This window comes from Palaemon carinicauda, chromosome 15, assembly GCF_036898095.1.
Source record: "Palaemon carinicauda isolate YSFRI2023 chromosome 15, ASM3689809v2, whole genome shotgun sequence".
Lineage (NCBI taxonomy): Eukaryota > Metazoa > Arthropoda > Malacostraca > Decapoda > Palaemonidae > Palaemon > Palaemon carinicauda.
Genome location: NC_090739.1, coordinates 125,782,950 through 125,797,949, shown reverse-complemented (window position 1 = coordinate 125,797,949; position 15,000 = coordinate 125,782,950).

Below are 15,000 nucleotides of genomic sequence, written 5' to 3'. Positions count from 1 at the left end.
CATCAAAATACTTGCTGGATTAGATGTCGCTGATGCATTTTATACGTCTTATAAATCACCTAAATCAATATTTCATACAGACAGGTAGTAGAAAAAAAAGTTGAAAAAAAAAAACACAATTGTGTTTTAAAATCACGAAGAATAATTTAAACCAAAGCAATCTCTTTGGATCTGTATCGCTCCATCTAAAGAAATCTAATTATTATTATTATTATTATTATTATTATTATTATTATTATTAAATGCTAAGCCACAACCCTAGTTGGAAAAGCAGGATGCTACAAGCCGAGGGGTCCCAACAGGGAAAATAGCCCAGTGAGGAAAGGAAATAAAGAAAAATAAAACATTTTAAGTATATTAACATTAGAATAAATATTTCCTATAAAAACTATAAAAACTTTAACAAAACAAGAGGAAGAGAAAGTGTGCCCGAGTGTACCCTCAAGCAAGAGAACTCTAACCCAAGATAGTGGAAGACCATGGTACAGAGGCTATGGCACTACCCAATACTAGAAAACAATGGTTTGATTTTTGAGTGTCCTTCTCCTAGAAGAGCTGCTTACCATAGCTTAAGAGTCTCTTCTACCCTTACCAAGAGGAAAGTAGCCAGCTGAACAATTTACAGTACAGAAGTTAAACCCTTGTGTGCAGAAGAATTGTTTGGTAATCTCAGTGTTGTCAGGTGTATGAGGACAGAGGAGAATCTGTAAAGAATAGGCCAGACTCTTCGGTGTCTGTGTAGGCAAAGGGAAAGAACCGTAACCAGAGAGAAGAGTCCTATGAAGTACTGTCTGGCCAGTCAAAGGACCCCATAACTCTCTAACGGTAGTATCTCAACGGGTGGTTGGTGCCCAGGCCAACTTACTACCTGTAATTGCAATATTCTAATGTCTGTGGCATTTGATGTCTGTAAGTATACAGACAGATAAAGAGACAGACAGACAGACAGGGAGACAAGCAAGAGGGAATACTTAGACTGCCTAATTTCAACTCCAGTAATTAAAGCACTGCCCTTCTTTCAGTGCAATGTTACCCCTCCCCCCCCAAAAAAAAAAATAATAATAAAAAAAAAAAGCTATCCTGATCAGACTCAGTCCGATTCGAAGCTGAGGTTTTCCTTTCTCGTTATACTTTTTTTTTCTTTTTTTAATTTAATTTAGCCCTTTCTCATCTTGGGCCGATTCGAGCTAAGTAAGCAGTTGTTCTGTGTCCCATTGTTAGTCTTTCATTTGACTATTCCGGCCAATTCTGGTTTTGTAGAGACAAAAAAAAAAAAAAAGGTTTAATCTTAACCATTTGGGGGGGGGGGGGGGGCAAATCCATTCCATTTTTTTTCGGATAAAACTCTTTTGTCTTATTCTTTTCTTTTACTGTATGTTTAAGCTTTCTTTTGAATAGGAAATTCATTCTAATTTTGCTTCTAAGTCTAATTTGCTCTTTTCATTATTCTCATTTAAACCATCAATTGACTTTTAGTTGTCCTTATTGCAATAATTATAGGTTATAGTCAATTAATTTTAGCGACGCAGATTTGCACCGACTCGCAGGGGTGCCCTTTTAGCTCGGAAAACTTTCCTGATCGCTGATTGGTTGGACAGGATAATTCTAACCAATCAGATAGCAGGAAACCTTTCCGAGTTAAAAGGGCACCGCTGCGAGTGCAGTGGAAATGCGCCTCATTAAAAAAAATGACTATAGGTCACCATTCTCTCAAGGAACATTACTTGGTGAGTCAATATCGATAATGTATTCATAAATACACGGAATTTGATAGCTATGTTTACCAGAGAAGTATATTTTTGATGGCCACAAGATACTCACTTTTCATGGATACATTTGCCAATGCAAGGCTTGAATACGAATGTGATATTATTATTATTATTATTATTATTATTATTATTATTATTATTGTTATTATTATTATTATTATTATTATTATTATCATTATTATTATTACTTACTAAGCTACACCTCTAGTTGGAAGAGCAGGATGCTATAAGCCCAAGGGCTCCAACAGGGAAAATAGCCCAGTGAGGAAGGAAAAAAGGAAGAATAAAATATTTTAAGAACATTAACAAAAATAAAACAAATGTTCCCTATATAAACTGTAAAAACTTTAACAAAACAAGAGGAAGGGAAATAAGATAAAATAGTGTGCCCGAGTGTGTTTGTGTGTGTGTGTGCATAATTTCTATCAATTGCCATACAATTAATATCGCATTGGCAATCAGACAATTGCATAGGTGAGTACACCCTTATTTTGTAAAGTTGGGAACTCTCTACAAATGTTTCCCACGCAAAGTGTGTGTGTGTATGTGTGTACTTAAGCGGCTGGAATTGTTGTTGATAAATATAATGTACGTATAGGCCTACACTGTTAAATATTTGCATTAAAAAAAACGGCAAATCTCTGGCAACATTTATTACAAGATTCTTTCCGTTTTTTAAAAACTAATATATTGACGTAAGGGAGTGGTATTACGGTCACTAACCCGTAAAAGATAATAACAAAGTAAGGTAAAATTACGGTCGCCTGTATGTTAGTGAAATACGGTTGGGAAAAGTATATTTTCACGGAAAAAAAGTTTAATTTTTTTTTCTAAAAGTGTACTATATATATATATATATATATATATATATATATATATATATATATATATATATATATATATATATATATGTATGTATGTATGTATGTAATATATACATATATATATACATACATTATATATATATATATATATATATATATATATATATATATATATATATATATATATATATATATATATATATATATGTATATACTTATGCATACCATTTATCATGTGACTTTGAGTCTTATTGTTTGTAATACGAACAAAAGAATGGACATATCTATCTGTCTTCTATTTTTACTTTTTCCTCTCTCTCTCTCTCTCTCTCTCTCTCTCTCTCCTCTCTCTCTCTCTCTCTCTCTCTCTCTCTCTCTCTCTCTCTCTCATATACCTACGCATACTTATATATCACGTGACCTTTTGTCCCACTGTCCCATACATCATGAAAAAATCGTGAAACAAACGAAAGAAGCGAAACCTTTTGGAACAGTTACGCAAGACTCATCTCACACCAAAGGTTCTTTTATCTCGACATCTTAATGCAAGAGGAAGAATTAATGTCGCTCTTTCTCGAGGCCAAAGGAAAACAGGACAATCCTCCGGAGTAGAGGATCCTAATGGAATGAGTAAAGGAAAGTTCGAGCGGGTGAATCAATCTTTGAATAAACCGGGGTTTTTTTTTATTGTAATAGAGTGAATCTCGTTACACACGCTGTTAAAAAGTTGCCGCAAAAAAATGTAAAAATCCTGGAATTTTTTTTTATTTTATTTTTTTTTTTTTTTTTTTTTTTTTTTTTTTTTTTTGCAATAGAAGGAATCTCATTACAAAAGCTGTTAAAAAGTTGCCGTAAAAAAACTGTAAAAATCTTGGAATAAATGTTGCCAGGCATTTACTGTTTTAAAAATTGGATACATTGATGTAAAGGAGTGATATTACAGTCACCAACAGTAAAGGATGATAACAAAGTAGGGTAAAAATTACGGTCGGTTGTATTTTATTGAAATACGGCTGAGAACAGTATATTTTTACGGAAAATTTCCTATTAAAATTACGGTGTTTTTTTAACAGTGTGCCTTGAGAGCCAATGAAACAATCTCTAAAAGATATAGTAGATTTGAGAAGCCCTCAGAAGGATATTGGGAGTTGAATGGCAGAACAGGATTAGAAATGAAACTATAAGAGAGATTACTCGCCTACCATATGTGGATGAGATCATGATGAGGGGTAGATGGAGATGGTTTGGGCATGCTCTTCGCACTCCCCAAGAAAGATTAGTTCACCAAACATTTCTTGGCTCCACAAGGTACTAGAAGACTTTGAAGACCCAGGCCTACATGGCTAAGGACTTTAAAGCGAGAAGTAGGAAATGATGAATAGAGAAGTATTGAATTAAAAGCTTAAGATAGAGACGACTGGCGAAATCTAACCGAGGCCCTTTGCAATGTTCCTCCAAGCCATTTCATGGAGAGAAATTCATCAGAGCTGTCCAATTCCCTTTAATTAAAAAAAAAATTAACAATGTATATACACTGTGTTGCTCATACACAATATACAGTATAACTGCTTGTTATTCTTTTGAGTGGTTGATAATATCAAATTCCTGTTTTATTTTTTTTTTTTTTTAATCTCATCTCTGTAGCTATTCAATTTGCTTAACTTTGTCTTCCTCTTACGGAAGAGGAAAGCCCGCAAATCTATAGAAGGCAGTTAGGAATATTGTTAAACTACCAGTACTAATACTAATGATTATATAAATAATGGTCATTATAACACATATAATGATAAAGATAAAGTCATTGACAACAACGTTGATGTAGATGGGTTAAACGTTGTACCATCTTGGAATTTTTCCCAAAGAGGTGTACTACACTGTTAAAAATTTGCATCAATGTCAGGCAACATTTATCCCAGGATTTTGACCGTTTTAAAAAAAACTATTATATTGAGGTAAAAGAGTGATATTACGGTCGCTAACCCGTAATAGATAATAACAAATTAAGTTAAAATTACGGTCGCCTGTATTTTACTGAAATACTGTTGAGAAAAGTATATTTCTACGGAGAATTACCGATTAAAATTACGAGTTTTTTAACAGTGCATATAATAAGAATAATAAAATTATTGAAAACAACTTTTATTTCGATAGCTTAAGCATTGTACCAGCTTGGAATGTTCACCAAAGACGTGTAATAAGGAAACGAAGACAAGTCTTGGTGTAGACCTCTGGATTCGACTCAATACAGAGAAATCGCGGGAAGATACCAGCTCTTCCTCCCCAGATGACAAACTTAAAGTACCGACATTAATAATATATATATATATATTTTTTTTTTTTTTATCGCGTCTTCCTCGACGCGAAATAATGATTTCCGTCAGTAGGTTACTCCGGGTTTTCTGTTATCTTCTTTCGTTCAGTTTCCTCTCGTGTTCCTTGAGCTGTGATTCTTTTACTGAAAAAAATGCTCTCTCTCTCTCTCTCTCTCTCTCTCTCTCTCTCTCTCTCTCTCTCTCTCTCTCTCTCTCTCTCTCTCTCTCTCTCACATTACCTCCGACAAAGAGGTTATATTTTCGAGTCTGGTTATTTATGTCTTTGGACAGGATTACGTCAAAACTGCCCGACGGATTTTAACGAAATTTTCACCACAGATGAATCTTAGGTCATGGACGACCCCTTTAAATTTTGGACATAATCCGGATTCGGAACGGGATTCTTGATCCAGATTTGTCTTTTTTTCATAATTTTAAAGATAACGTTAAAACAAATTGACGAACTTCGACGAAATTTTCACCACAGATAGATATCTCTTTCTTCTCCCACTAGAAATCCTCCTTTCCTCTCCCAGACTCTCCTACTCACTAGGACTCTCTGCTATACAGCCTTTCCCCTACCACTATAAAACCTCTCGTCTCGACTCTAACTAGGAAAAAAAAAAAATATACTTCCAGGCCTCGCTGATCTGCAACCACCACACCTACCCGTCGGGGAAACCACCTAGGGGCTAGACGCACCGTCAAAAAGCCCCTGTCCAGAGAGAAGCTCCGGCCAATCTAAAGAAGAAGAAGATAGATCTCAGGCCATGTGCGACTCCATTAACTTTTGGAGATGATCTGGTTCCGGATCTGGATTTAGTAAATAGTAGGCCTAACAGATATACAGTTTATTATTGTCTAATTTCATTTTTCGGAAAGTGATTGTCTGTGTCGTAAACACTAGGAAGTATCAAAGAGTAGCTTTCTTCTGGTGAGAGCATTTTGCTGAATCAAAATATGTGATGCAAACTGCTAAAACTATTTTTTAAAAGGATAATTGTCTACAAAGAGGTTTATGATTTAAAAATACAATAAAATAGCGTCGGGCAGGTTAGATTTAAGAGGGATGTAACAGTGATATTGTTTGCTTATATTCTAAACTCAATCATTGTTTATGCTTATTCTTAATACATTTTGTGTCTGAAATGGGCACAACAAATATCAAAGAGTAAGCAAAAACATTGACTGAGTTTCAATTAATTCATTCCTTATCTTTCTTGGCTGAAAAAGAGCAAGCATTAATATGCCCAATTCAGCCCTGGGTCGAAAAGTATCGTTCATTGGATCTTAAGGTGGTAATAAACTTCAGCTTGTGGACCAAAAACAGCAAACATTACAGCAAGAAGTCATATATAAACTAATAGAAAAAATTGTTAGCGTATACTTATGAAAACTAACATAGGAGAACTATGATAGATATTGATATTTTAGTTAAATGGCAATTTTACAGGGAAATTGCAAGGCCTTGTGGGTCTCTGTACAGAGAATCTGATACTGGTTAGTAAACTGACTCAGAAGAGATAACAAAAAATATTGGCCAAATGGGGTTCAACAAAGGAAAGATTAGTGGTCAAAATAAAGCATATTGCCTATTAGTTGTAATCATGTGACATATCTGTTCTGACGTTGTTAATGTTTTTAGAATGATTTATTGTTAATTTTTTCTCATCATTTATTTATTTCTTTATATCCTTTCCTCACTTGGCTATTTTTCCCTATTAGAGCCCTTGGGTTTATAGCATCTTGCTTTTCCAACTAGGGTCGTAGCTTGGCTAGTAATAATAATGATGTGTAGTGAAAGGCAAGAATGTAGAGAGAAAATGCCAGATTATTTAGTGCTAGAATCGTAGCTAAAGGTAGGTCCAGTTGTGCATTTTAGGCCAACCTTTTTTCATGGTTTTACAAAATGCCAAACAATTTCAAAAAGTCTAAGTTTGAGGTATTTTGAATGAAAAGGGCCAACCTGGCAACTCTGAGCGAGAGAAAGAACAGTGGAAGGCCGCCGTAGAAGGCCGGCGGGGACGCGGGGTACGGTCCATTAAGAAAATATTTTTGCCCTAAAGACCAATGCTCCTTCACAAAGACGACAAAGGTCTTTGTACGTCTTCCGTGCCGAGGTTTCAGTTCATTCCTTTCCTTTCACTAGACCAATTTAAAGACCTCTCTGTAGACGTTATTGGATATCAAAGGAAAACGAAATGTAAGCAAATAGACAAAGAAAGCCACCTTGGGCAAAAGGGAGCAGGAAATAAGATCATCCTCTTTTCGTTAGTGTCAAATCCTATAGAAAAGAGTTTTGGGGAACAGGATCTTTTAGGATTTTAGATCTAGGCCTACCAAGGCTTTTTTTAACATACGTATGTTCAAGGAAGCACTTTTTCTTTGCAACGTAGATAGGAACAAGAGCAGTCCAAAATATTTGAATTTTACTCTTTTTATGCTTAACGAAACATTGTACAACATAAGGGAAACTCGAGAGAGAGAGAGAGAGAGAGAGAGAGAGAGAGAGAGAGAGAGAGAGAGAGAGAGAGAGAGAGATGTATATTTACGGTTGAATATCATTATATACCACATGAGGCCTTTTATGGAAGTGTTCATCAAAGTAACTTGATTGACTCTGTGAACGAAATTGTGGGCTAAAGGATGAAAGAAAACGAACCCAAGAAATCAATACAATTTTCTAGTACTACATAAAATCAGTAAAGCCGAAGAAAATGAACATTGTTGTTGTTGTTCTTAAACTATTTTAATTTTGAGAAAATGAAACAAGGAAAAATAAAATATTTGAAGAAAAGTAACAACATTGAAATAAGTATCTCCTATATAAACTATATAAACTTTATCAAAACAAGAGGAAGAGAAATAAGATAGAATAGTGTGGCCGAGTGTAACCAAAAAAGTTTCTCTTTTCCTAATGTTTTTTTTTTATATACAAATATTAAATCAACATATGGATACAAAGTGCTCAGGGCTGTGGTGAGCTAGTCTGATAAAAATGCCCATTTTACCTAAGGTAATAATACATACATTAGTTTTTTAGGATCCTCGGGGCATTTGAAAGTAGACTTGAAATATTATTTAGAAATTTATTAGTTTCAGTCTAAAAGGTATGAAGGGCAGCATTTGTTTTAAAATATGTAGAATGAAATCTCTTCTTGGTAACTATGTCAGTTTGAACATAGGGAATATGCTCTAAATAAAATTGTTTGAATGGAGTTAATCTTGAATGATCTGGAACAACTACTAAGAAAATTAAAACCCAAACCAGGGTATGTCTTTAAAAAAAAAAAAAAATATATATATATATATATATATATATATATATATATATATATATATATATATATATATATATATATATATATATATATATATATGTGTGTGTATATATATATATATATATATATATATATATATATATATATATATATATATATATATATATATATATATATGCATAAAAATCGCAGGAAAACGTGATGCTCAGATGCAGAATAACCACAGGGAAAATGAAAATACGAAATTACGATTAAGTCCTGACTACTTTCGTGATACTTCTTCTGAGGAAGTATCACGAAACTAGTCAGGACTTAATCGTATATTTCGTATTTTCATTTTCCCTGTGGTTCTTCTGCATATATATATATATATATATATATATATATATATATATATATATATATATATATATATATATATATATATACATATATATATATATATATATATATATATATATATATATATATATATATATATATATATATATATATATATATATGTGTGTGTGTGTGTGTGTGTGTGTGTGTGTGTGTGTGTGTGTGTAAGAAATCTATTTGACCGTGAAATATTTATGTTAAAAAAATGGTAACTGATCATCGGTTTCTTTATTTACGTTAACCTAATATTAGGGTGAATTCTGTTAGCGTATTCCAAAAACATGTTAGCAATGGATTTTGCACTAAATAGCAAATAAGTGTCGTCAACGTATCTTCTTTAAACGAGGACAAAATGCTTCGGGACGCTGCACTACATATGACAGTAAATATGAAAACTAATTATCTTCCGCTGTTCGTAATTAAGGTTTTCCATCATCAGGGGCTGACGCAATTTTTCTCTAAGCCCGAAAATTAATTAAGAGTTATTTACGTACGTCAGTTCGTCACTTTGTTCTTGCTTATGGTTAGTGTCCTCTTTGCTCTGAAAATAGCCTACAGTTAAAGGTCCCTGTATGTAATAAAGGTTTAAAGGCCGATCATGACTGGAAGAGGCAAGGGACAGTGGCATCGCCCTATCAAGCAGGACAATGCCCCCTAGAGACTGACATTACATACATATGATCAGCGTCCATGTCCCTTAGTGTCCTTTTTGCTCTGAGAATAGCCTACAGTTAAAGGCCTCTGCATGTAATAAAGGTTTAAAGGCCGATCATAAATGGAAGAGGAAAGGGACAGTGGCATCGCCCTATCAAGCAGGACAATGCCCCCTAGAGACTGACATTACATACTTATGATCAGCGTCCATGTCCCTTAGTGTCCTATTTGCTCTGAGAATAGCCTACAGTTAAAGGCCTCTGCATGTAATAAAGGTTTAAAGGCCTATCTTGAATGGCAGAGGCAAGGTACAGTGGCATCGCCCTATTAAGCAGGACAATACCCCTGGAGACTGACCATATATACATTTGATCAGCGTCCATGACCCCCTCTCCACCCAAGCTAGGACCTATGGGGGCCAGGTTATGGATGCTGATGACTCAGAAGGTAGAGCTATTAGCTCCCCCAAACCCCCTATACTTAGATCACAAGGACGCATGATGAGGTTGCAGCGACCAAAGGAACTAACGAGTTTGAGTGGGACTCGAACCTCAATCTGGCGATCACCAGTTTGAGACGTTACCAAATAGGCCACCACAACCGCGTAATATTTCAAAGAATCTTCTAGCAGACAAAACAATTTTTTTTTTTTTAAATAAATAATATTAATAATAAAAATACCACTACAGATAGAGAAATTTCTATGCATTCTATTCATTAAATAGTGTACGCGATCCGTCATAATGATGGATGAATACTTCGAAAATCACACGCAACCCCCTCTCATCAGGGTATGACTACTCCCTTGCCCCTTATTCGAGGGATGGGGAGGGCTGAGCGTGACCGAATAAATATATATACATATATATACATATATATATACATATATATATATATATATATATATGTGTGTGTGTGTATATATATGTATATATGTATATATATATATTTATATATATGCATACATATATATATCTATATATATATATATATATATATATATATATATATATATATATATATATATATATATATATATATATATATATATATATATTTATATATATGTATACATATATATAAATATATATATATATATATATATATATATATATATATATTTATATTTATATATATGTATGCATATATATATATGTATATATATATGTATATATATATATATATATATATATATATATATATATATATACCTGCTCTTCATTACTTATATCAGGATGCCTGAAAACTTTAAATCATTCATTCATTCATTCATTACTTATAGGCGATAAGCTTTAAGAAAAAGTGATAATAATGATACTAATAAATTCAAATCACGCAAGTGAATAAACAGCAAAACGATTTATTTAAACTCAGAGCTACTCATTTGTCTAGTTGATTTGTTGCTAATGAAATATTTTTGATAAACTACTCTGTAATCATTTTGTAATTGCGTATAGGAAGGTCTTCGGCCAATTTATGAGAGCCATGGAGCCACTGGAATTAAGTTAGTGTCTCGGAACAGAATGAAATGTTTTTGCGTTAGTGAAAGAAAATAAATATTTGAGATCAAGCCAAAATGCGGGAATGAAAAAATTAAGAAGTGTTACGTAATAGAAATAAAACCGAACTGAAACTATTCCATCAAAGAAAAGAATTATTATTATTATTATTATTATTATTATTATTATTATTATTATTATTCATACATACATACACATACCAAGGCACTTCCCCCAATTTTGGGGGGTAGCCGACATCAACAAATGAAACAAAAACAAAAAGGGGACCCCTACTCACTACGTTCCTCCAGCCTAACAGGACTCAACCGAGTTCAGCTGGTACTGCTAGGGTGCCACAGCCCACCCTCCCCCGTTATCCACCACAGACGAAGCTTCATAATGCTGAATCCCCTATTGCTGCTACCTCTGCGGTCATCTAAGGCACCGGAGGAAGCAACAGGGCCTACCGGAACTGCGTCACAATCGCTCGCCATTCATTCCTATTTCTAGCATGCTCTCTTGCCTCTCTCACATCTATCCTCCTATCACCCAGAGCTTTCTTCACTCCATCCATCCACCCAAACCTTGGCCTTCCTCTTGTACTTCTCCCATCAACTCTTGCATTCATCACCTTCTTTAGCAAACAGCCATTTTCTATTCTCTCAACATGGCCAAACCACCTCAACACATTCATATCCACTCTAGCCGCTAACTCCTTTCTCACACCCATTCTCACCCTCACTACTTCGTTCCTAACCCTATCTACTGGAGATACACCAGCCATACTCCTTAGACACTTCATCTCAAACACATTCAATTTCCGTCTCTCCATCACTTTCATTCTACATTACCCTAGATGATATCTCCTTCCATTCCACTACTTTACCTGTCATCCATTCACTCAGCAATAAAGCCACACCCTCTCTCGCTCTTCCCCTTTCAATCCCAGACACTCTACCAGACATTCCACCAAACATCACTTCACCCTTTCCTTTTATCTTCGTCTCACACAAGGCCAATACATCCATCCTTCTATTCCTAAACATACTTCCAATCTCACATCTTTTACTCTCTATCGTACTACATCCACGCACATTCAAACAACCCAAAACTAGAGTGAGGCAGATTTGCACCGACTCGCAGGGGTGCCCTTTTATCTCAGAAAAGTTTCCTGCTCGCTGATTGGTTGGACAAGATCATTCTAACCAATCAGATAGCAGGAAACTTTTCTGAGCTAAAAGGGCACTGTTGCGAGTTGGGGCAAATGCGCCTCATTAAAAAAAATGTGTATAGTTGGAAAAGCAAGATACTATAAGGCCAAGGGCTCCAACAGGGAAAAATAGCCCAATGAAGAAAGTAAACAATGAAATAGATAAACTACAAGTTAATGATAAACAATCAAAATAAGATATTTCAAGGATAGTATTGACATTAAATTAGATCCTTCACATATAAACTATAAAACTTCAAAAAAAAAAAAAAAAAACAAGAGGAAGAGAAATAGGATAGAACAGCGTCACAGAAAGAAACAAAAGGGAAATGGTCGTGCGATTGAGAACGAAAACAAATGGAAAATAAAACAAAACTGATATTTTATCGCATTAGAGAAACACGAATTTAAATGGAAAGAGCATTGCGTCAGTGAGATTATACGAAATTAAAAGGCATTGTGTCATACGAACGGCAGAGAATTCAATAGCATTGCGACACGGAAAATAAGAAAAATTGAAATTGTGTTGCATCACAGACAGATACAGAATTGAAACGGTGTTGCAACAGAGACAAAACAATGTTGAAATGTCATTGCGTAAGAGACTCGAAACCAAAATTCTAAATAAAAGGTTAATGGTTAAAGTTGTCTGGTTTCAGTTCCAGTTTCATCAGAGTAGATGCTCACCAGAACGTCAGTCAGATAAGGCCTCCCCAGTAAACAGCTTAAACTCACGGTCCCGGGCGGGGATCGATCTGCTGCCATGCGAATGCTAGGCAAACGCGTTACCGCTGTACTAGCCTGGAGGCTATTGCATTAGAAAATCATAAGGAAACAAAACAAAATGATAAAGATACTGCATCAGAAAAACGAAGAAAAATTAAAATTGTACTGATTAAAAAAATTAATTGTATTACAGGACAAAAATGAAACTATATTACGTCTGAGGAACGAGACAAAAAAAAAAAGGAAAAATTAAAACTATACTGTCTCCCCTCTCCCATAAAACGTATGGTATCTCCCCTATAAAATGAAGGGCAAGTCTCTCTCTCTCTCTCTCTCTCTCTCTCTCTCTCTCTCTCTCTCTCTCTCTCTCAATATATATATATATATATATATATATATATATATATATATATATATATATGTGTGTATATATATATATATATATATATATATATATATATATATATATATATATATATATATGTGTATATATATATATATATATATATATATATGTATATATAATATATATGTGTGTATACATATATATCTCTTCCCGTCCCTCGGGTAAGGGGGAGAGAGAGAGTAGTCATACCCTGGGAAGAGGGTTTCCATATGTGTGTATATGCATATATATCTAAATTTTAATTTTTGGCCGGTCGCGTTCACTAGTATCACATAAGGGAAATAAAATGAAAAGGCACTGGGTAAGAAAAAACAGTAAAATTGAAATATTGAATAAAAAAAATGAATATTCAAATGGTTTTGAGTCTAAGAAAATAAGCGAAATTGGAATTATATTTTTAGGAATTCTGATTTGTTTCTTTGATTTAAATAGAAAAAAAAAAACATTTGAAGAATAATTTTCCATGCCAAATTTAACTAGAAAAGCACTCTGAAAACGCAGACCTCCGCCATGGCAGTTTATATCTCGGAACCAGCTGGCCTTAGGGTTAATTCGGTCGACCTTTTGCTCGAATTTGACCTTGACCTTTGACTTTCAAAATTGAACGATTCCACATCTCAACAAAATAATTATTCAATGAAATTTTCAGTACTCTATGAGTAAAATTATAACCAGGAAGTTGTTCACAAACAAACAAACGGACAAACAGGAACGAAAACATAACCTTCTCCCAACTTCGTTGGCGGAGGTAAAAATAATAGTAATGATAATGATAGTAACGGTGACAATAGTAATTAGAGGGGCACTCAGTAGAGCGCACACCTTCGCCACGGCAGCTTATTTCTCGACCTTTAGTTCTACCTTGACCTTAACCTTGACATTTAACTTATGACTTTCAAAATGGAATCACTTCCACGCTTCAACATAACAATTAATCCCTGAAAGTTTCATTACTGTACTAGGAGTAGAATTGTGACCTCGGCAACAGCAGCTTTTTGCTTGACCTTGACCTTGACCCTGATATTTAACTTATGACTTTCAAAAGTGAATCACTCTCCTCATCTCGACATAACAATTAATTCCTGAAAGTTTCACTACTTTATCAGTACACTTGTGACCTCTGCAACTTCAGCTTATTTATCGTCCTTTTTCTAGACCTTGACCTTGACATTTGACCTGGGACTTTCAAAATTTAATCCCTTCCACGTCTCAACATAACAATTAATCCCTGAAAGTTTCACTACTCTGTGAGTAAAATTTTTACCTCCACAACGGCAGCTTATTTCTCGACCTTTTGCTTGACCTTGATCTTGACCTTGACATTTGACCTAGGACTTTGAAAATTGAATCTCTTCCACATGCCAACATAACAATTAAGTCTTGAAAGTTCCACTACTCTATTAGCAAAATTGTGACCTCTTCAACGGCAGCATATTTCTCGACCTTTTGCTCGACCTTGACCTTAAACTTGACATTTAACTTATGACTTTCAAAATTGAATCACTTCCACGTCTGAACATAGCAATTAATCCCTGAAAGTTTCACTACTCTATGAGTAAAATTGTGACCTCTGCAACTTCAGCTTATTTCACGACCTTTTGCTTGACTTTGACTCTGACCTGTGACCTAGGACTTTCAAAATTGGATCACTTCCACGTCTTAACATAACAAATAATTCCTGAAAGTTTCACTACTTTATCAGTAAAATTGTGACCTCTGCAACTTCAGCTTATTTATCATCCTTTTGCTAGACCTTGACCTTGACCTTGACATTTGACCTAGGACTTTCAAAATTGAATCACATCTACACTCTAACTTAACAATTAATCCCTGAAAGGTTTAACTACTCTATGAGCAAAATTGTGGCCCGTAAGTTGTTTACTCACAAACAAACAAACAAACTAACAGACAAACAACGGTGAAAACGTAACCTCCTAC